General features: G+C 42.7%; 1 pseudogene; it reads left to right on the top strand.

Moving 5' to 3' along the window:
* Positions 1-22,270, top strand: part of LOC122925882 — a 2,558,103-nt pseudogene that overhangs the window by 1,794,806 nt on the left and 741,027 nt on the right.

Raw genomic sequence — 22,270 nt, 5'->3', positions numbered from 1 at the left:
GGAGGGGTTTTGGGTGCAATGTTCTGCACTTCTTCTGTTTCGGACAAGAGGATGTCCATGGAGAAAGACATGGAGCAGGTGTATATAAGCACCTGGAGTGGGAACCAGGCCGACACAAATGGGAAGTTGTCCATAAGACCTGGTCTTGTTGCTGCAGTGTCACCTTTTTGCTGCCATGAAGAACTTTGACCCAGTGGGTCATGAAAGGCATGTACTGTCCCTACCTTTAACCGCTGCTCCAGGTGTCCACAGCGGATGCACCTTGGTGCACAGTGAAAATTGCTATTGTTTTGCAAAAAGAAATGGGCTGCTGGGCAAAACTATGAATATCATACAGAAAAACAAAATTTTGGTGAAGGTGCAGAACTCAGCCACCATTAACTACTGTATGTGGTATGGCAGCAACTGCACTGCCAACATCTTGACCAGGTAGAGGTTCAGTTGCACACAAAATAATCTCTGGTCGGGAATAGTTTTTTCATGGTCACGCATTCTCTTATGGATGTCTCAAAATGGAGTGGAAGATGAGGAGGAGAAGCAGCTGATGATGATGAAAAGAACAATATACTGCTTGGGAATGCAGGCTGGCTGCCACAGAGAAGACCAGAAGAAGGAGGACAGACTTGTTCTGATTTAGAAAGCTGGCCATTTCTATTTTCCCACAGAATCCGATGATACCACCTCATATGCTGCAATAGAGCTCTAGTACCTATGTCTGTTATTGAATGCCCATGGCTTATTTTATTCCTGAAAATCCTGCACACAGATGTGGTTTTGTGTGCCGGCCTTGTGGAGAAAAAAACGCCATACCGGAGTTGCTCACACAGAGCTAGAGGCAGTCGAGCTTGGACTAGGTTTGGCATGCTTTAACAGCAGCATCACCAGAGCTTACCACAATAGAAGCAGATCTGGCCCTGCCAGTTTATAGGGAGGTGTTGGCCGCACATTGCCTCTACTATTTATTGCCGCCGTGGCTACCACCATCTTTCTCTGAATTCACCTCTTCCTCAGTACCCTGATATGGCAACCAGATCCTATCCAACAATCAATCATCATCATAGTCCTTATCCTCCCAACAACTTTTATCAGGCTGTGACAATTCATCGTAGACTCCTTGACCCCCCTCCAGATTCCCTGCTCTGTATTTTCTCCAACTACCACAGTTGTTACTAATGTCCCTACCTTCACCACAGTGACTAGAAAGTAGCACTACTACTACTACTACTACTGCTGACCGGAAAGGGGCACATTTATTAACACCTTAAGGACCAAACTCATTTTCACCTTAAGGACCAGGCCATTTTTTGCAAATCTGACCAGTGTCACTTTATGTGGTGATAACCTTAAAACGCTTTGACTTATCCAGGCCATTCTGAGATTGTTTTTTCGGCACATATTGTACTTCATGACATTGGTAAAATGAAGTAAAATAAAAAAAAATGTATTTATAAAAAAATACCAAATTTACCCAAAATGTTTTAAAAATTGCAAATTTCCAAGTTTCAATTTCTCTACTTCTATAGTACATAGTAATACCTCCAAACATAGTTATTACTTTACATTCCCCATATGTCTAATTCATGTTTGCCTCATTTTGGGAATGATATACAATTTCAAAATGTCACTTTTTTGGCAGATTTTCCATTTTAATAATTTTTTTCCAGTTACAAAGCAAGGGTTAACAGCCAAACAAAACTCATTATTTATGGCCCTGATTCTGTAGTTTACAGAAACACCCCATATGTGGTCGTAAACTGCTGTACGGGCACACGGCAGGGCGCAGAAGGAAAGGAATGCCATACGGTTTTTGGAAGGCAGATTTTGCTAGACAGTTTTTTGGGACACCATGTCCCATTTGAAGCCCCCCTGATGCCCCCCTAGAGTAGAAACTCCAAAAAAGTGACCCCATTTTAGAAATTACAGGGTAGGGTGGAAGTTTTGTTGGTACTAGTTTAGGGTACATATGATTTTTGGTTGCTCTATATTACACTTTTTGTGAGGCAAGGTAACAAGAAATAGCTTTTTTGGCAACTTTTTTTATTTTGTTATTTACAACATTCATCTGACAGGTTAGATCATGTGGTATTTTTATAGAGCAGGTTGTCACGGATGCGGCGATACCCACTATGTATACAATTTTTTTTATTTATGTAAGTTTTACACAATGATTTCATTTATGAAACTAAAAAAATAATGTTTTAGTGTCTCCATAGTCTGAGAGACATAGTTTTTTCAGTTTTTAGGCGATTATCTAAAGTAGGGTCTCATTTTTTGTGGGATGAGATGACGGTTTTATTGGCACTATTTTGGGGTGCATATGACTTTTTGAACGCTTGCTATTACACTTTTTGTGACATAAGATGACAGAAAATGGCTTTTTTTACACCGTTTTTATTTTTATTTTTTACGGTGTTAACCTGAGGGGTTAGGTCATGTGATATTTTTTTTATAGCCGGTCGATACGGACGCGGCTATACCTAATATGTATACTTTTTTTTTATTTATGTAAGTTTTACACAATGATTTCATTTTTGAAACAAAATAAAATCATGTTTTAGTGTTTCCATAGTCTAAGAGCCATAGTTTTTTCAGTTTTTAAGCGATTATCTTGGGTAGGGTATGATTTTGCTGGATGAGATGACGCTTTGATTGGCGCTATTTTGGGGTGTATATGACTTTTGCTTGCTATTACACTTTTTGTGATGTAAGGTGACAAAAAATAGTTTATTTAAGATTTATTTATAGAGTTGGTCGATACAGACGCGGCGATACCTAATATGTATACTTTTTTTATTTATGTAAGTTTTACACAATAATCTCATTTTTGAAACAAAAAAAAATCTTTTTATAGTGTCCCCATAGTTTTATATTTTTAGGGCCATTGTCTAATGTAGGGGCTCATTTTTTGTGGGATGAGCTGACGTTTGATTGGTACTATTTTGGCATACATGCGACTCTTTTGATCACTTTTATTACCTTTTTTGGGAAGTAAGGTGGGCAAAATTTCAATTTCCTGATAGTTTTAATTTTTTTATTTTTATGGCGTTCACCGTGCGGGGAAAGTAACATGACCGTTTTATAGGTCAGGTCATTACGGATGCGGCGATACCTAATATGTGTAATGTATTTTATTTTTAAAATTTTTATTTAGTGATTCACTTTTTTTTACATTTTTTGGACCCAAACCCACTTGGTTCTTGAAGATCCAGTGGGTCTGATGTCTGTATAATACAGTACAATACACCATATAGTGTATTGTCCTGTATTTTGCTTACACTGTCTGAACAGATCTATGCCTTTAGCATAGATCTGTTCAGCACCATGGACAGCAGGATGCCTGAGAAGGCGTCCTGTTGTCATGGGAACCTTCCCCGTCTGTCACAACTGAGCAGACTGGGAAGGGGAAGGATAGGAGCTCTCTCCCCCTGTCACCCCATCCATCTGGGGGCTGCAAAGGCACAGCAGCCCCCCGATGGCAGAGGGAGGGAGCTCCCTGACTTAACCCTTTCCATACAGCGGTCCGTACGGACTGCGGTATGGAAAGGGTGAAACGGCTGACATCGCAAAGGGTGAAACAGCAGTTTATGCCAGAGTATCAGCAATGTGCTGACACTCTGGTATACCACTGACCACCAATGAAAATTCAGGGGGAGGCGGGCAACTCCCGCACTGCCCGCAAACGCCCACACCGCCCACAACCCGCCCCCCTGCACCCCGCCGACATAAAATCATTGAGGGGTGCTGGGGGGGTTAAATTTTTTTGACTTTGGCCATTTTTAAGTTTCTGATCCCTGCGGTCAGAAACCACAGGGATCAAAAACTACATAAAAAGTGCTGCAAACCGCAGGTCAAAATTTGGGGCACGGCGCGTGCGCCGTTTAATGTACTGTTCGACCCCATTATGTGTGGTGTGTTAAGTAATACTATTCCTATCAGTTTAATCCCTGTTATATCCCCTATCAGGGGACATGTATATGGCATCGATTTTAGGAACTGGGAGATGGAAAAAGATGCTTGGTCGGTCCTCCTACTTTGAATTTGGGGCACTGCGCGTGCAATCTAATGTGACACCAGATATGAGTGGTGTGTTAAGTAGTACTATTCCTTTCAGTTTAATCCCTGTTATGTCCCCTATCAGGAGACGTGTATATGGAATCGATTTTAGGAACCGGGAGATGGAAAAAGATGCTTGGTCGGTCCTCTAAATTCCAATTTGGGGCACTGTGCGTGCGCCGTGTAATGTACTGTGCAATCCCAATATGTGTGGTGTGTTAAGTAGTACTATTCCTATCAGTTTAATCCCTGTTATGTCCCCTATCAGGGGACGTGTATATGGCATCGATTTTAGGAACTGGGAGATGGAAAAAGATGCTTGGTCGGTCCTTCTACTTTGAATTTGGGGCACTGCGCGTGCAATCTAATGTGACACCAGATATGAGTGGTGTGTTAAGTAGTACTATTCCTTTCAGTTTAATCCCTGTTACGTCCCCTATCAGGGGACGTGTATATGGCATCGATTTTTGGAAGCAGGAGATGGAGAAAGATGCTTGGTCGGTCCTCCTACTTCCAATTTGGGGCACTGAGCGTGCAATCTAATGTGCCACCAGATATGAGTGGTGTGTTAAGTAGTACTATTCCTATCAGTTTAATCCCTGTTATGTCCCCTATCAGGAGACGTGTATATGGAATCAATTTTAGGAACCGGGAGATGGAAAAAGATGCTTGGTCGGTCCTCTTAATTCGAATTTGGGGCACTGCGCGTGCACCGTGTAATGTACTGTGCAATCCCAATATATGTGTGGTGTGTTAAGTAGTACTATTCCTATCAGTTTAATCCCTGTTAGGTTCACTAATATTAATATTATTATAGGGTGTGTTAAGTAGTACTATTCTTATCAGTTTAATCCCTGTTGCGTCCCCTATCAGGGACGTGTATGGAATAGATTTTAGGAACCGGGAGATGGAAAAAGATGCTTGATCGGTCCTCTTAATTCCAATTTGGTGCACTGCGCGTGCAATCTACTGTGTGTGCCACCAGATATGAGTGGTGTGTTAAGTAGTACTATTCCTATCAGTTTAATCCCTGTTACATCCCCTATCATGGGACGTGTATGGAACAATTTTTAGACAACCGCAAAGAGTTGTCAATAGTTGACACACTCATGACATACATTTTATAGCTCTATGTGTCAATCTTGGTGTAGTGATGACTGTGCTCGTGCGCACGTTTGGGAGATTGCAGGCGATGGGGTTTTTTCAAAGCCTATGGTCATGCTGAGGTAGTTCAGTGACAGTTAAGTGACCCAGAAAACAATGATTCTGCAGTGTGGGCCCATTGTTGGCCTAGTAGGCTTTACTGATCACCTTAGATGATCACAAAGAAAATTAATGCTTTTTCTATGCAAAATTATCCAGCCGATCGGTTTTGGTCTGTTCACAATGAAGCAACGACCTTATCATTTGGGGTATGCCAACATTGCCATTGCCAACACACTCATAGAGGTGGTCACTTCATTGTGATATGCAAGCCCCTTCACCACAACAAGGTAACGATCACGAAGGGGAATTAACACATGTATGTGCCTTTTTTTTTGTTTGATTTTTGAAGCCCCAGTGCAGCACCCAGAGGCCTGAAAAATTAGGTACTGTTGCAGCCGCTGTAGCAGCGGCCAGAAAAATTGATGTTTCCCAGGCAGAAAGTGCCCTAAAACATTGTGGCTTGAACCTTAGTTGGTGGCGGATAAGTCACGCAAGTCATCCGGTATTCAGAGATAAAATACAGCAGCGTGTGGACCATTTTTAGCCCAAAACAGCTGATCTCATCAGGCCTTTTTAGGTCGAATGCATCGCCCACTGTCAGTCCCTTTGGGATCCATCCCTCATTCATCTTAATAAAGGTGAGGTAATCTAGACTTTTTTGACCTAGGCGACCTCTTCTCAGTAACAATACCTCCTGCTGCACTGAAGGTCCTTTCTGACAGGACACTTGAAGCGGGGCAGGCCAGAAGTTCTATCGCAAATTGGGATAGCTCAGTCCACAGGTCAAGCCTGCACACCCAGTAGTCAAGGGGTTCATCGCTCCTCAGAGTGTCGATATCTGCAGTTAAGGAGAGGTAGTCTGCTACCTGTCGGTCGAGTAGTTCTCTGAGGGTGGACCACAAAGGGCTGTGACGATGCGTGGGACTTAAAAAGCTCTGCATGTCCATCAACAACACGTCTATAAAGCATCCTGTCCTTGCCGGCGTGGTCGTGGGAGGAGGAGTACTTTCACCTCTTCCCCTGTTAGATTCCAGTTGTGCTGTGACATCACCCTTATACGCTGTGTAAAGCATACTTTTTTATTTATTTTGGAACTGCTGAATCCTTTCCGACTTCCGGTAATTCGGTAACATTTCAGGCACTTTCTGCTTTATACCGGGGATCTAGTAGCGTGGGCACTCAGTACAGGTCATTCTCCTCCAGCCTTTTTATGCGAGGGTCCGTCAACAGGGACGACAGCATGAAAGACCCCATTTGCACAAGGTTGGATGCCGAGCTACTCATGTCCCGTTCCTCGTCCTCAGTCATCTCACTGAAGGTATGTTCTTCCCCCAGCCACGTACAACACCACGGGTACCAGATAGGTGACAACGAGCACCCTGGGATGCCTGTTGTGGTTGGTCTTCCTCCTCCTCCTCAAAGCCACATTCCTCCTCTGACTCCTCTTCCTCACACTCCTCTTCTAGCGTTGCCGCAGGTCCAGCAAGCGATGCTGATAAGGCTGTTTCTGGTGGTGATGGTGACCACAACTCTTCCTCTTCACGCTCATCTACGGCCTGATCCAGCACTCTTCGGGGGTGATGATGCTGATGGTGCCTTCGGTGTGACTGACTAGGTTTGTCACCTCCTCAAAAGGACGCATGAGCCTACAGGCATTGCACATGAGCGTCCAGCAATGTGTAAAAAAATTCCCAGCTCCGAAGAGGCTGTCCTAGCACCCCAGCCATGCAAATACTCGTTGACGGCTTTTTCTTGTTGGAGCAGGCAGTCAAACATTAGGAGTGTTGAATTCCAACGTGTCGGGCTGTCGCAAATCAAGCGCCTCACTGGCATGTTGTTTCGGCACTGAATGTCTGAAAAGTGCCCCATGGCCGTGTAGGAACGCCTTAAATGGCCACACACCTCCCTGGCCTGCTTGAGGACATCTTGTAAGCCTGGGTACTTATGCACAAAGCCTTGTATGATCAGATTACACACATGTGCCAAACTTGCCCAAATTCAATGCCGCCAACAAATTGCTTCAGTTGTCACACACCACTTTGCCGATCTCCAGTTGGTGCAGAGTCAGCCACTGATCCACCTGTGCGTTCAGGGCAGACAGGAGTGCTGGTCTAGTGTGACTTTCTGCTTTCAGGCAAGTCAACCCTAAGACGGCGTGACACTGTCGTATCCGGGATGTGGAATAGCCCCTGGGGAGCTGGGGGGGTGCCGTTGATGTGGAGCAAGACGCAGCAGCAGAAGAGGATTGAGCCAAGGAGGTTATGGAAGAGTATGGAGTAGGAGGAGTAGAAGAGGTGGCAGCAGGCCTGCCTGCAAGTCATGGCGATGTCACTAACTCCTCTGCAGAGCCACACATTCCATGCTTGGCAGCCATGAGCAGTTTTACCCAATGCGCAGTGTAGGTGATATACCTGCCCTGACTGTGCCAGGTATCAGTGGTTAGATGGACCCTTGCTCCAACACTGTGTGCCAGACATGCCCAATCGAGTACAGGTTGGGGATTGCCTTTTGTGCAAAGAAATTTCGGCCGGGTACCTTCCAATGCGGTGTCCCAATAGCTACACATTTTTTGAAGGCCTCAGATTCCACCAGCTGGTATGGTAAAAGCTGGCGGGCTAAGAGTTCCAACAAGCCAGCTGTCAGATGCCGGGCAAGGGGGTGACTCTGTGACATTGGCTTCTTACGCTCAAACATGTCCTTGACAGACACACTGCTGAGCTTTGCAATGACGGCATTCTGGTGGTGGCAACAGCATGCGTTGATTGGCGTGCTGTCTGGCTGACCACGGGTGCCGATACATGCTGTCTGCCTGTGCCACTAGCTCCTTACGACGACCTCCCCCTGCTTCCAACTCGTCTCCTCCTTCTCCTCTCTGTCTCCCCATCTGAACTTTCCCCCTGTTCTTCTTCTCTTTGAGCGGGCACCCACGTGACATCCACGGACACATTGTCATCATCAACCGATTCACTTGTATCTGACAACTCAGCAAAGGAAGAAGCAGCGGGTACAACATCATCATCATCATCACACCGTACGTCTTTCTGTGTAATGCTGCCTGACTGAGACATATCCCTCTTGTAATTATGGTTGCGCATGACTCATTTCTTCCAACTGATGTGTAAATAACTCCTCTGACAGATCAAGTGAAGCGGCTGTGGTGCTAGTGTTGTTGATGGCGGCAGGCGGGCGAGTGGTAACTTGAGAGGTGCCCGAAACTGAGCTGGAGGAGGATGGTGCGTCAAGGTTCCGAGCAGAAGCTGTAGAAGATTGGATGTCCTGTGTTAGCCAGTCAACTATGTCCTCAGAACTTTTCGAGTTCAGGGTATGTGGCCTCTGAACACTGGGCATTATTCTAGCGCCAAAGGGAATCACAGCACCACGACCACGACGGCCCCTGCAGGGTGGCCTATCTCTGCCTGTCATTTTTTTTAGATTAGTTAAGTTGTACTATGCATGCAAGCTACTGTGACACCAGATATGAGTTGCGCTGAAGTGACACTATGCACTGGCACTGGGCCTTAGACACACAAACACGTGTGTGCAACTGACTGCTAGTTATTCACAGTCAAAATTGTTGTTTTTCTTTAAATATAATCGAATGTGACACCAGATATGAGTTGCGCTGAAGTGACACTATGGACTTGCAGCTGGGCCTTAAACACACAAACACGTGTGTGCAACTGACTGCTAGTTATTCACAGTCAGAATTGTTGTTTTTCTTTAAATGTAATTGAATGTGACACCAGATATGAGTTGCGCTGGTGACACTATGCACTTGCAGGGCTGTGAGCCTGACACACACGCTGGCAGGCAGGCAACTGCAATTTGATTACACAGGGAAAAAAAAAAAGGGCTTTTTGGGGTCCTTACAGCAGACATCAGATGAGTCTTTCAGGTTCCCCTGATAAAGGGGAACTATTAGTCCCCGAAACGCGTTGTTTACATGGCTATGCACTTTCTTTAAGTAACAAAGGAATATCCAGATCGAAGTTTAATGTCCGTTTCCACCCGTGGATTTGCGCCATTGCAGCATCTTTTCTTCCCGGTGTACTTTGCAGCTGACTTGCCCAGGTCAGGGACACTAGTGCAAAACTCCCGGGAAACAAGCATTGAATGAAACAGAACCAGAGCATTAGTCAAACTGTGTCAAATTTACCAAAATATTGCGCGTAGCATGATTCCAAACTATTAGAATGTGATAAAGTGTTAAAAGAATATAATCAATTGGGAGCACACCATGTACTCCACTTATTTGTTGCAACAATTTTTTTTGCATCCTCTCCCACTGGGTAACTTTTCAGAATATCTGTCTGTTGGTAGGCTTACTTAAAGTACACTTATAATTACTGTGTATTCAATATTAAAATGTTATGATAAGAACAAAATAAACTTTAGATTACTCCTCACTGAACTTTGCAACGTTTAGAAAGGTCAGTCTACACATTATACTGTTATAGCTTTGCAAAGTCAATAGCCATAATGTCGCAGATGACCCAAACAACTATGTTCTGTCCCTGAACTGTAATTTTTTTTATGACTGCTCCTAGAGAGAATGAAATGTCATCTATTGTCATTTCAATTTTATTTGTGCTAATAAAGCAAAATGTGTCTAATAAACTAAGATTTATGGAAAATGAACACGTTTCCTGAATTAACTGCTAGAATTTAATTGTTATTTTAGCAGTTTTTGTTACATTGTTTTTAACAATATAGTTAGTGTCTTGGCTGTTAACATTATTATTTGATATGCATCCAGAATGACTGTTTTAGAGAATCTCTACATAGCAAAGTAAATGTGCAATGAAATCAGATTTGAAAATACACCGTACATAATCAAAGTTATATTTCTAAGGCCTCATGCACACAACCGTTGTTTGTCTCCATGTCCATTCCACCGATTTTAGCGTTTCAGATGCGGACCCATTCATTTCTATAAAGCCGCTGAAAACGCGGATAGTGCACCGTTTGCCATCCTCATCTGTGATCCGTGGTTCCAGTCCGTCAAAAAAATATAACCTGTTCTATTCTTGTCAGCGGAAAACGGTTTGCGGACCCATTCAAATCAATAGGACCGCTAAAAAACACGGATGCACACAAGATTGTCATCCGCCTCCACGCGTCCGCGTCTGTTTTATTCCTATCGCTTGCATGGCAAACCTGTCTTAGACTTTTTTTTACCTTCCTTTATGTCTGATGGTCCTCCAAAAATAAAGGAAGACACACAGAAACAAAAATGGATATGGATCACGGAACAACGGAACCCCATTTTGCGGAACGGAACACAACAACGGTCGTGTGCATGAGGCCTAAAGCTAAAGTATTCCAGTTATATTGTTACCCCCTATCTATTGATCATGACAACAGAGACCATGTATCCCGTGGTATACGCTTTCGGTTTTGGTCTCATTTTGCATGAGCTGAACTCATAGATCTGAAACATTTTCTACATACATAAAAGACCCATTACTATCAAATATTGTTCACAAATCTGTCTAAATTTGTGTTAGTGAGCACTTCTCTTTTGCCGAGATAATTCATCCCACCTCACAGTGTCACTGCCTGCCCTGTAAGAGGTCTGAGAAGATCAGATAGACTTGCAGCATGTGAGTCTATCTGACAGGTCTTTCTGTTTTTCCTTGCTGTCTGTTGTTGTGGGCAGGATCTCACCTCTCCACAGGTTCTGCTTATTTGCTGTTTAGTGGCTCTATTTAAGTCCGCCTCTCACTGCAGACCTTGTGGTTGTTATTTCCTTCTGGAGTTCTAAGCTGGTTGTTAGATGTTCTCCTGCTCTTTACTCATCTCAAGCTAAGTCCTCCTGTTTCTACCTTGTTTGTGTGTTTTGTCTAGGTCTCAGGGAGACGCTGGTTCCATGGTGGAAGGTCCCAGCAGTCTCATCCACACTCCCTAATTTAGGGTTTGCGACAGTTTCAGCAGGTCTTAGCTTCCGGTGTATGCTTTCTTCCACCATTAGGATTAGCTCATACTGTCATCAGTCAGGGAGAGGCTCAGGGATAAATAGGAGGTTACCATCCCCCTCTTCACTAGCTTTGGGGCCTAGTCTGTGTTACTGTTGTAGTTTGTTTATTTGGTGTTCATTCTTTCCCCACTTACCGTGACACACAGGTGTGGCATATCAAGGTGCTGATTTGGCAGCATGTATATTGCACAGGTGTGCCTTAGACTTCCCACAATAAAAAGCTACTCTGAAATGTGCAATTTGATCACACGGCACAATGCCACAGATGTCGCAACGATTGAGGGAGCGTGCAATTGGCATGCCGGCCGCAGGAATGTCTACCAGAGCTGTTGCCCATGCAATGAATGTTCATTTCTCTACCATAAGCCGTCTCTAAAGGTGTTTCATAGAATTTGGCAGTACATCCAACCGGCCTCACAACTGCAGACCATGTGTAACCACACCAGCCCAGCACCTCCACATCCAGCATGCTCACCTCCATGATCGTCTGAGACCAGCCACCCAGACAGCTGCAGCAGCAATCAGTTTGCATAAGCAAAGAATTTTGCACAAACTGTCAGAAACCGTCTCAGGGAAGCTCATCTGCATGCTCGTCTTCCTCATCGGGGTCTGGACCTGACCGAAATTAGTGGGCAAATGCTCACATTCAATGGCGTCTGGCAAGTTGGAGAGGTGTTCTGTTCACAGATGAGTCCCGGTTTTCACTGTTCTGGGCAGATGGCAGACAGTGTGTGTGGCGTTGTGTGGGTGAGCGGTTTGCTGACGTCAACATTGTGGATCGAGTGGCCCATGGTGGCAGTGGAGTTATGGTATGAGCATGCGTATGTTATGAACAATGATCATATGTGTATTTTATTGATTGCATTTTGAATGCACAGAGATACCGTGATGAGATCCTGGGGCCCATTGTTGTGCTATTCATCCATGACCATCACCTCATGTTGCAGCATGATAATGCACTGCCCCATATTGCAAGTATCTGTACACAATTCCTGGAAGCTGAAGAGGAGTGGACCAATATTCCTCAGGCCACAATCAACAACCTGATCAACTCTATGTGACAGAGATGTGTTGCACTGTGTGAGCCAAATAGTGGCCACACCTGATACTGAATGGTTTTCGGACCCCCCTTCCCCTCCCAGTAATGCAAAACTGTGCACATTTCAGAGTGTCCTTTTATTGTGGGCAGTCTAATGCACACCTGTGCAATATCCATGCTATCTAATCAGCACCTTGATATGCCACACCTGTGAGGTGGGATGGATTATCTCGGCAAAGGAGAAGTGCTCACTAACACAGATTTAGACAGATTTGTGAACAATATTTGAGAGTAATGGATCTTTTGTGTATGTAGAAAATGTTTCAGATCTTTGATTTCAGCTCATGCAAAATGGGAGAAAAACCAAAAGTGTTGCGTTTATATTTTGGTTCTGTGTAAATGGAGTGGCCCGTAGGGCATATGCTCAACTGCTTCATTCATCTCTATGGAAGTTCCGGAGATAGCAGAACTTCTGCATTTTCTGTAGTTATGAAACTGCTAGAGTTGGGGAGTGGAGTGGAGTTGAATGATTTCATGTGAACAGGCATTTTATGTATGGTATGGTTTTTGTTGGCCTATAGTCACAGTGTAAAAATTATCAGTATTTGTCCAACATTTCATTATAATTTGAACTGAAAAACAAAAACAAAAAAACAATCAACTATTGTAGGTAATGTACTAACACAATGTAAAATAAAATTAAAAATTCTATATTAATTACCTATTATCAGGATAGATCATCAATTTTAGTTCGGCCGGGGTCTGACTGAGAATGCAACGCTCATACTAGTGCTGTCTTCTCCTCACTGTTTATCTGCTCGACGTGAACATTGCCACGACGAGCAGATGTAATTGCAGCTTCTCTGTCCCATGCACTTCAATGGGACCGCTCCCTCCTCTTCAAGTGTATAGGATATTCAGACAACCCTCTTTACATATAAGCCAAGGTTAAAAATACTAAATGATATTAAACCATTAAAATAATTTGCAAATTGCAACTATTAAATTATTTAAATGGTTTAACATCATTTTCTATTTTTACTTTTTGCAAGAGACTTCTCAGAAACACACTTAAATAATATAGAAATTCTCAAGGTTTCATCATGATGCATAATACTGTATATGCAATGATAATAAAAAATCTGGATCTCAAGCCTTTCACTCACCTTCATGTAGATTAGGGTCACATGGCATAAGAGCCACATGAAAAGGCATTATCATTCTGAAATGTTATTGTTATGTGTGATCACCAACTATAATGTATTGATAATGAGGCTAACATAGGCAAGGTAGTGATCTACAGCACTTTCTCAAATATGGTTACATGTACAGTAGTTTGAAAGAGAACAAAAATATATTGTTTTCAGCTGCCATATATAATACCAGTAGTATCTTGAACAATCCATGAAATTTCATTATATTTTAGGAAACTGATTTAGCTGCAGAAAATACAGTAAATGCAAGTGTCTAGCTGCTAATACAAACCTTCTGTTTAAAGAAAATCACTATGTAGGTAGATTTTTTTTTTATCATTTACTTCATATTATGCTTTCTGTATCCCGGTCATGAAATATCAACAGAGAGAGCTAGTCAAATTGGTACTTTGCTGGGACTGTAAAAGGCACACGATCAAAGGGCAAGCATTAAAAGCTGCTGGAAATTTCCTTTTGAAAATTATCTCGCTCTCCTTGCCAAACCAAGGACACCACACATTAAGACAGCATGTTCATATTTAGCCTATAGAGATAGTATTTTCAGAGCAAGATGTTTTTTTTTTTTAGAAATATAAAAAGGTGCACTTAACCTTCTAAATGAAAAATTGATTTTGTTAAAGCTGAAACGCTGTTTGATTTCATGACATTGTCCGTGTTGTTTCATTTTGTTTAACTGACTGATCCTCTGAATTTGTACATCATCCATCTATGAAATGATACATCTTAAATTGTTTTTATGTTGACAGATGCACATTTTCCCTCAAAGACAAAGCCAGTAATTGCTTTTTTAATATTTATTCTGCAGATTCTTGTTTGGGCCACAATGGATCTGTACAGACAAGTGGCATTGGCATTTCTTCCCATGCCTTCAAAATCTCACTATGTGTTCAGTTTAAGTGACTTCTGATGTGTCATACAGGTATTAAAACTATTTATAACAGTTTCAACTAATTTGCTAATTCAGTATATTGTATTTGTTCACTTATGCTACTAACATTTCATATCTGATATTCAGGTGCAGAAATAAATAATTTTACTACCTATCACAGTCCAGCTACACACTGAAATACTACTACCTGTACCCTACTTGGTTACAATTAATGTTGACTAGTAGTTGGATGACACATTTGTTTGTAAGAGTTGTCCCAACCAGAATAATGTAGAAAATATGCAGTCCACTTCGGTGTACTGTATAGTACAATGGAAATGAAAATGTATGTGCTATATTACGTGGAATACTTAAAATACTGTTTTAGCAAGAACGAAGCGTGGCAACAAACATATTAGAAATTATAAAATAATATATGGCACCCTGTTACTTTTTTTTTATACTCAAATTGTTGATTTGTGTTCAGTAATTATTATAAAGTGGTGACCACTAGTGATGGACAAACATCGGCCGGGAAGGTTCGCGAACCGCAAGTTTGCGGCGGGCCCCATTCACTTTAATGTCAGGCAAACCTGAAAAACCTTCAGGTCATATTTGCAGCCAGCAAACACTTACTAGAAGTACACAAATAGTCCCACATGGACAGTGACATACCAGTCAGACAGTCCCACATGGACAGTGACATACCAGATAAACAGATTACCCACCAACCAGGCTCTGGGTGAGAGACAGGGGAAGGGTCACCTCCTAGCTAATCCCTGACCTTTTTCCCTGCACTGCTCAGCCCACATACAGACCTTAAAGGTAGGTCTGATGTGTCCCCGTGCCTTGGCTGACAAAACCCTAAATTCCCTGAGATGGTGAAGAGGGGAAATAGGAGCAGCCTGCTCGCACAGAACCTGGATGGGAGAGATGACACAAAACAACCAAACTAGAATCACACTTATCTTTCTGAGCTGGAACAGACAGACAACCTTCCTTCCTAGCTTCCAAGACCACAATGATTTGTATAATCCGCTCAGGGCACTGGGCAGGTGAGCTATTTAAACTAATTACGCCACCCTGTGCACCTGATGAGAGGCGGAACCAGCACAGCTCCAAAACAAACACTAAACTCGTGCGGCTATCCTGGCCGACCCCTGCACATCGTCAGAGTGGGGCATGACAACCAGACGGGCATCATTGGCAAAAATTCCCACAAAAATATGTATTTTAATCAGGGGCCATTTTTATGCATCTTAAAGGGAAACTCTCAAAAATGTGCTCTGCTGGACCCTAGAACATTTTTATTTCCTATCGGTTTGATGTAAACAAATGTGCAGCACTCCACGTTTTTGTATCCTGCAGAGTCTATTTAAAAAATGCATACGTTAACGTAAATTTTGTTTCTACTATATTTTTCCTGCTCATGCCAGGTCTAAAAAAGGATGGCGTGGGCAGGGAAAGGGATACAGTTATAGCCATCCAGATATTGGATACCACCGCCATACATTGACCGGATAACACCTCTGCACAGTGACCAGATAACACCGCCATACCATGCCGGGATAAAAGAGTATGAGGGCACAGTACAGGGAATGACTAGGGGCACTGCACAGGGTGTGGTAAGAGGGCACAATGCAGGGTATAAGGGGGCACAGTACAGGGTGGGGGGCACAGTCACATGACCATGTGATATTACAAGATCCTTATAGTGAATGTGGTTCATACACCACCATAATGAGAGGCAGAGGACTGAGACAAGGATGTGATTATGTGGCTAGAGATACAAAATTTAGCTGTCGGCCAGTACAGACCCCAAAAATTAGCCAATACGCATTAACCTGATGCACTATATAGAAAGTATATTATTGGTAAATAACACCTCTGCTTCAATCAGTTTTTTGGGATGGCAAATGTTTAATCACACCAGTAGAAATTATTTCTTCAAATAATGTTTTTCACTCTGTGTGGCTGCAGTATTGCAGCAGAACTGCACACAACTGCTGCACAATACAATTGCACTATAATATACTTTCTATGTTAGAAAGTATATTATAGGTATATTACACCTCTCAGTATGTCACACCTATCGATAGCACACCTATACCAGTCCTTAAAAGGACTTTTGTGGCTCTATTAGCTAGCGTTTGGTGTCCCTAGCAGTCTGTCCCTGGTCCACACAGCAACTTCTTCCTACACTGGCAAAAGACTGAATGTAAAATGGCGACCAGATCAGGTTTATTTATAAGGTAGGGGGTATGTACATGTGCTGAAACATCTCAATTGGCTATCCTGTACCACCTGATGGATGTGTCATGGGTCAAATTTCTTCACAATGTAAAAGAATATGGCGGGCGCGAATATCGCCATATGTCCGCCCGTTCGGTGAACAGCGAACGAGCAAAGTTTGCCGCGAAAAGACCACCGGGCGAACCGCAATGCCATCTCTAGTGACCACTGCTCTCTTTTTTAACATCATGATCTGTTAAGATATATTTATGAATAATAGACTACTTCACCCAAACCATTTTGCGGTTCTGCTGTTTCAATCAAACAGTCACTGTATATTTTATAGCCACAGCATTGCAACCACCCAAAGAAGATTTTGGCAAATGGGTACATTGTGCTTCAGGGAAAAAAAATCATCTCCACAATGATTGTCCATTTTTTTTTATTTTTAAGATGAATGAACTATATACATACACTTCTAGAAAATTATTAAACTTTTACTGTTTTGGAAAACCTTGAAAGCTATTTTCTCCTACAGTGGTAGCTTTTATTTCCATCTACAGAGGACCTGTAACCTCCTCTTAAATGTTTGTTTTAGTAACTATTTGCACCCCCTTGAAATAACAATTCTAAAGAATATGTTCTTAAGACTCTATGATGTGCCATTTATTGATTATTCCTTCTAGAATTTCTGAATTAACTACTAGCAGTTTATAATGAAGATCCAGATGGGTTATACCAGTTGAGGGTGTGTCCCTGCACAGTTTGACACTATCCAATCAGTGTAGCCAATGTTAGACCGTACACAAACCCTCAACTTTTAACACTCATGACCTTGACGCTTTTTCTTACATGGGGAATGCAAGTAGTTACTTAACAGTCATAACAGGAGAGGTTATAAGTCCTCTTAAAGATGCACTTGAACTATAGAATCAAGTTATTCACAAAGGTGAACACAGTCTTTAAAAAGACAGAAAAGCTGAAGATGTTATTCCTAACAACCCAAAAATCCCTTTTTTTCTACACCAAGGCAGGGCATGAATGAGGAATACTTATGTACATTTTTATTTCATTGACTTGGTTAGTGAAAACATAATAGCCAAGCATTAAATGTTCAAATCACATTAAAACTGGAAAAACCCTCCAAAAATGTATTTTATTTTTAAATTGTAGATGTTTAATTTGTACCCATAAATCTTGTTGGTGCACAGGGGACACAATTGAGGCACACAGGGGACGCAATTGAATTTTAACCCCTTAGTGACATAATTTTAGCCTTAAGGCCCAACAATATTTTCCCCCTTTGTGTTTCAGCGGTCATAACTTTTTAATTTTTTCTTCTAAATTATATCTTATTTTCAGAATTAGTTGTAGGTTTTTAGGAACCATTTTGAGGTATATACAGTATAGTAAATAACTTTCATTATTTAATTTTTTTAGAGGGAAAAAACTGTAATATTCACAATATTTTGTAGAATTTATTTGTGGTGTTCATTGTGTGGTAAAATAAATATAACTTTATTATGTGGGTCAGTACAGTGATAATAATGCCACATTTCTATATATTTTTTTTATTATTTTTACTATTCCTTACTTCCTGTAGCCTGTCAGCTCTGCAACTGCCCCCTCCTCCTCCAGACTGAAGGGGAGGGGGGCAGCTGCATTAACTGCTCATATCTCTGGTTTGGTAGCAGCTAGATATATACGTTTTGTATTCTTTGAAAGCTGCCATTCCAAGCAATCTTAGAATTACAGCATTATCTTTACTGGGCAGATATCACTGTTAGAAATCAGGATACAGTTAAAATAGCTGAAAGTAAAAGTAAAAACAGGTTTTACCACGATTATTCCCAACTCAATTTCTAACAGTAAAATCTTGTCATCTTGTACTAATGCTGAATGCCATCTTTCAAACAAGACCAGGCCTATGCATCTAGCTGTTACCAATCAGAAGATATCAGCTCAGGCAAAACAGTTAAAGGGGTCCGAGTTATGAAAAAAAAAAATTATATAGCACTGAAAATCTGATATATAACTGAGCTAAGCAAGTTTTAGGCAAAAAAATATATATATTTCCTCATTTCCCTGGTTCTTTTCTGGCCCTTTGTTTACATGCAATAAAAACAATCTCTTCCCCTCCCCCTGCTCTGCTAAGGAAGTGGATACAAGTGCTACCCTGAGTGACATGTCTGATTGCTGGGAGACTCTGCAGCATGTTGTATGTGTAGGACTACAAGTCCAAGCTGTATAATGACACTGCTAAGGGAGTGGATACAAGAGCTGCCCTGAGTGCTAGGAGAATCAACAGCAACTTGTAAGTGTAGAACTACATGTCCCACCTGTATAATGACACTGCTAATACACACAGGATCTTCCCCCTACCTTCTTGTGCAATGCTCTCTCTAGTATGTCAGCTCCAGTGCCTAGCATTGTCTCCTCACTGCCTGCAGAGCTGTGCAGCTGAAGGGGTTAAGAATCCGAGCAGAGAGTAGACGGCAGTGAAGGGGGGCATGGCCAGCACAGTGACGTCTCGTTTACAGGCTTGTAAACGACCTTTATCAGAGCAGGGAGAGAAGCTGACATAACAGGTCATGTGACCCTCAGTGAAATCTGAGAAACCAGCCACTGGAGATAAAGTGAGTTAATTGAAAAGCTGTTATATTTGCCTAGTTAGGAACATAGAAAGAACAAAAAAATAACTCGGATAACCCCTTTAAGTACTTTTTTCAAAACAGGTGGATAAAAGACTGCTCCAGAAACTTGTGGTCATGTATTCCCTAAATGGCCCAGGTCTTCTACAGTTTTGCTTGGAGAATGCCCTTTAGAAAGATTAAAAATGAAAGCCGCATAGTAAATCTACATTTACTCAGAACAAAATTATGCTGCTCATCGTCAGAAGGCTATGTTGCACTTGTAGATCATGATTACTCTAGCAGGACAAACATACCTACAAAAAATTGCATCCATTGTACGTTGTCCTACATGCTGGTAAACGTCTATGGAAAGAACTGAAGGATCCCATCATCATTAGTTTGCTGTAGAAAAGTGGAAGAAACCATCAGTTTAGAAGTGTAAGAATTTAATGCTACAAAAAGCAAACTGTATCATGCAATATTAGGTTAGGGAAAACAATATTTTTGTCTGTTTCTTTTTATTTGATAAAATTTATTTTATTTATATTTAAAGGAATTGTCTGATCACGGAAAATCTGGTTCCGATTCAAGACTCTCACAGTACCATGAGAAAATGACAGATTTTGTTAAGGGAGTCCATGGCTAGCTAGACATTTCTTTGGCATTGAAATGGATTTCCTTGTAATACATAAATCATGAATGACTTGTGCCTGTCAGAGTGGGAACTACTCTTACGGAGACTCTGTATGATACCCTAATAGTGCTTTTGTACAGGGTTTGCCTTCATGAGACAACACCTTTAGAACATAATAGCGAGGGTTTGTGTTAGAGACCCAAAAGTCCTTTTAAGGACTATTGTTGTGTCTGGCAGCAATATATATTTTTATCGCAACCTGTGCTAAATTGCATGCAATTTTTAGAGACCCAAAAGTCCTTTTAATGACTATTGTTGTATCTGGCAGCAATATATATTTTTAGCGGCATCAAAGCAACTTAATAGGTGGGCCGAACACCTGGGTCCACAATCAGTGTCTGCAGGTCACACCACTGCCTGCTTTTCTCCTGTGTTACGTGCTGGCCAATCCCCTGTCCAAGACGCAGGCCCGGATGCCTCCCGCCCTGCACCTGGACATTTTCAAGCACCATCAGCTGGCACATCCACGTCTGTGTCCCAGAACAGTGTACAGATGTCCATACCCCAGGCCTTTGAACGAAATCACAAATACCCAGCCACCCACCCACAGGCCATAGCACTAACTGTGTACCTTTCCAAATTGCTGGCCCTGGAAATGTTACCATTTAGGCTTGTGGAAACTGAGGCTCTCCGCAGCCTGATGGCGGCGGCCGTCCCTCTTTACTCAGTCCCCAGCCGCCACTATTTTGCCCGATGTGCCGTCCCTGCCTTACACCAGCACGTGTCCCGTAACTTCACCCGTGCCTTGACCAACGCAGTTATTGGGAAGGTCCACTGAACAACTGACACATGGACAAGTGCCTTTGCTTAAACTGATCTGTTTAGATGACAAAAAGCACACCGCCACAGAACTGTGGCAGGGAATAAGGGACCAGGCTGAGCTGTCACTCAGCCTAGAACCAGGCATGGTTGTGTCTGATTATGGCCTTAACTTGGTGGCGGCTTTGGAGCTTGGCAAGCTTACAAACATCCCATGCCTAGTCCACGTCTTAAACTTAGTGGTTTAGCAGTTTCTCTAAACCTACCCCAATTTGCCTGAGCTACTGGTGAAGGTGCACCACGTGTGTGCCCATTTTAGAAAGTCAACTACAGCTGCCGCCGGTCTGGCAGCGCTGCAGCAGAGCTTGCAATTGCCAGCTCACTGACTGTTGTGCGACGTGAGCATGTGCTGGAACTCCACGTTCCACATGTTGGCCAGGCTTTGTGAGCAGCAGAGGGCAGTAGAGGAATACTAGCTGCAACATGGTCGTCGCCTTTCCAGTCAGTTTCTGCTCTTCACAAGCGACGAGTGCGCATGAATGTCTGACCTCTGTGAGGTTTTTCGGAACTTTGGGGAATCAAGACAGATGGTGAACAGCAATGCCGCTATTATCACCGTAATCATCCCATCCATGTGGAAGAGGTGAAAATGGGGGAAGACAGTACACAGGGTGATAGCCAGACCACCCTCACTTCATCTTCTCAGTGCGAATTGGATGATGAGGAGAAGGAGGAGGAGCAGGAGACGATTGCGTCCGCTACCCATAGCAGGTTTATTCTATCTGTTTAGCAGGATGGGCAGAAGAGGAGTAATAAAGAGATTGAGAGTCATCCTCCTGATGAGGACAGCAAAGTCTTGTCTGTTTGGACTCTGGCACACATAGCTGACTTTATGTTATGCTGCTTTTCCCATGACCCTCGCTTTGTACGCATTTTGGCCAACACCGATTACTGGTTGTTCGTCCTTCTCGACCCCGCTACAAAGAGAACTTCTCATCTCTCATTCCTGTGGTGGAGAGGACTAGCAAAATGGTGCAATACCAGAAGGTCTTTGTGGAAAATTTGCTCAAAAGATTTCCAGCTGACAACGCTGGTGGAAATGTACGTAGTTCCTTGGCCAACCAAAGAGCGGAGACAAAGGGAACACACAGCAGTTCCAACAGAGGCAGGACTACACTATCCAAGGCCTGGGACAGTTTCATGACACCCCGCCAGCACCTTCACTCTGATGTGCGGCCTAGTGTCACAAGGAGGGAAACTTTTTTGAAGATGGTGAAGGAATACATAGCAGACCATGTCTGCATCCTCAATGATCCCTCTGTGCTTTACAACTATTGGGTGTCCAAGCTGGACACGTGGCACGAACTGGCGTGCTGCACCTTGGAGGTCCTGGCCTGCCCTGCCGCCAGCGTTTTGTCAGAGCGGGTATTTAGTGCTACTGGGGGCATAATAACTGATAAGCGCATCCGCCTGTCAACTGAAAATGTTGACAGGTTGACTCTTATCAAAATGAAGAAGGCCTGGATTGCCCCAGACTTCTCTACCCCACCAGAGGAAAGCGGCTGAACATAAAGGCACTTTAAATGTGGCTTTTA

Source organism: Bufo gargarizans, chromosome 2, assembly GCF_014858855.1.
Source record: "Bufo gargarizans isolate SCDJY-AF-19 chromosome 2, ASM1485885v1, whole genome shotgun sequence".
Classification (NCBI taxonomy): domain Eukaryota; kingdom Metazoa; phylum Chordata; class Amphibia; order Anura; family Bufonidae; genus Bufo; species Bufo gargarizans.
Note: the sequence above shows the minus strand (reverse complement) of the source record. Positions and strands in the feature narration are given on the sequence as shown.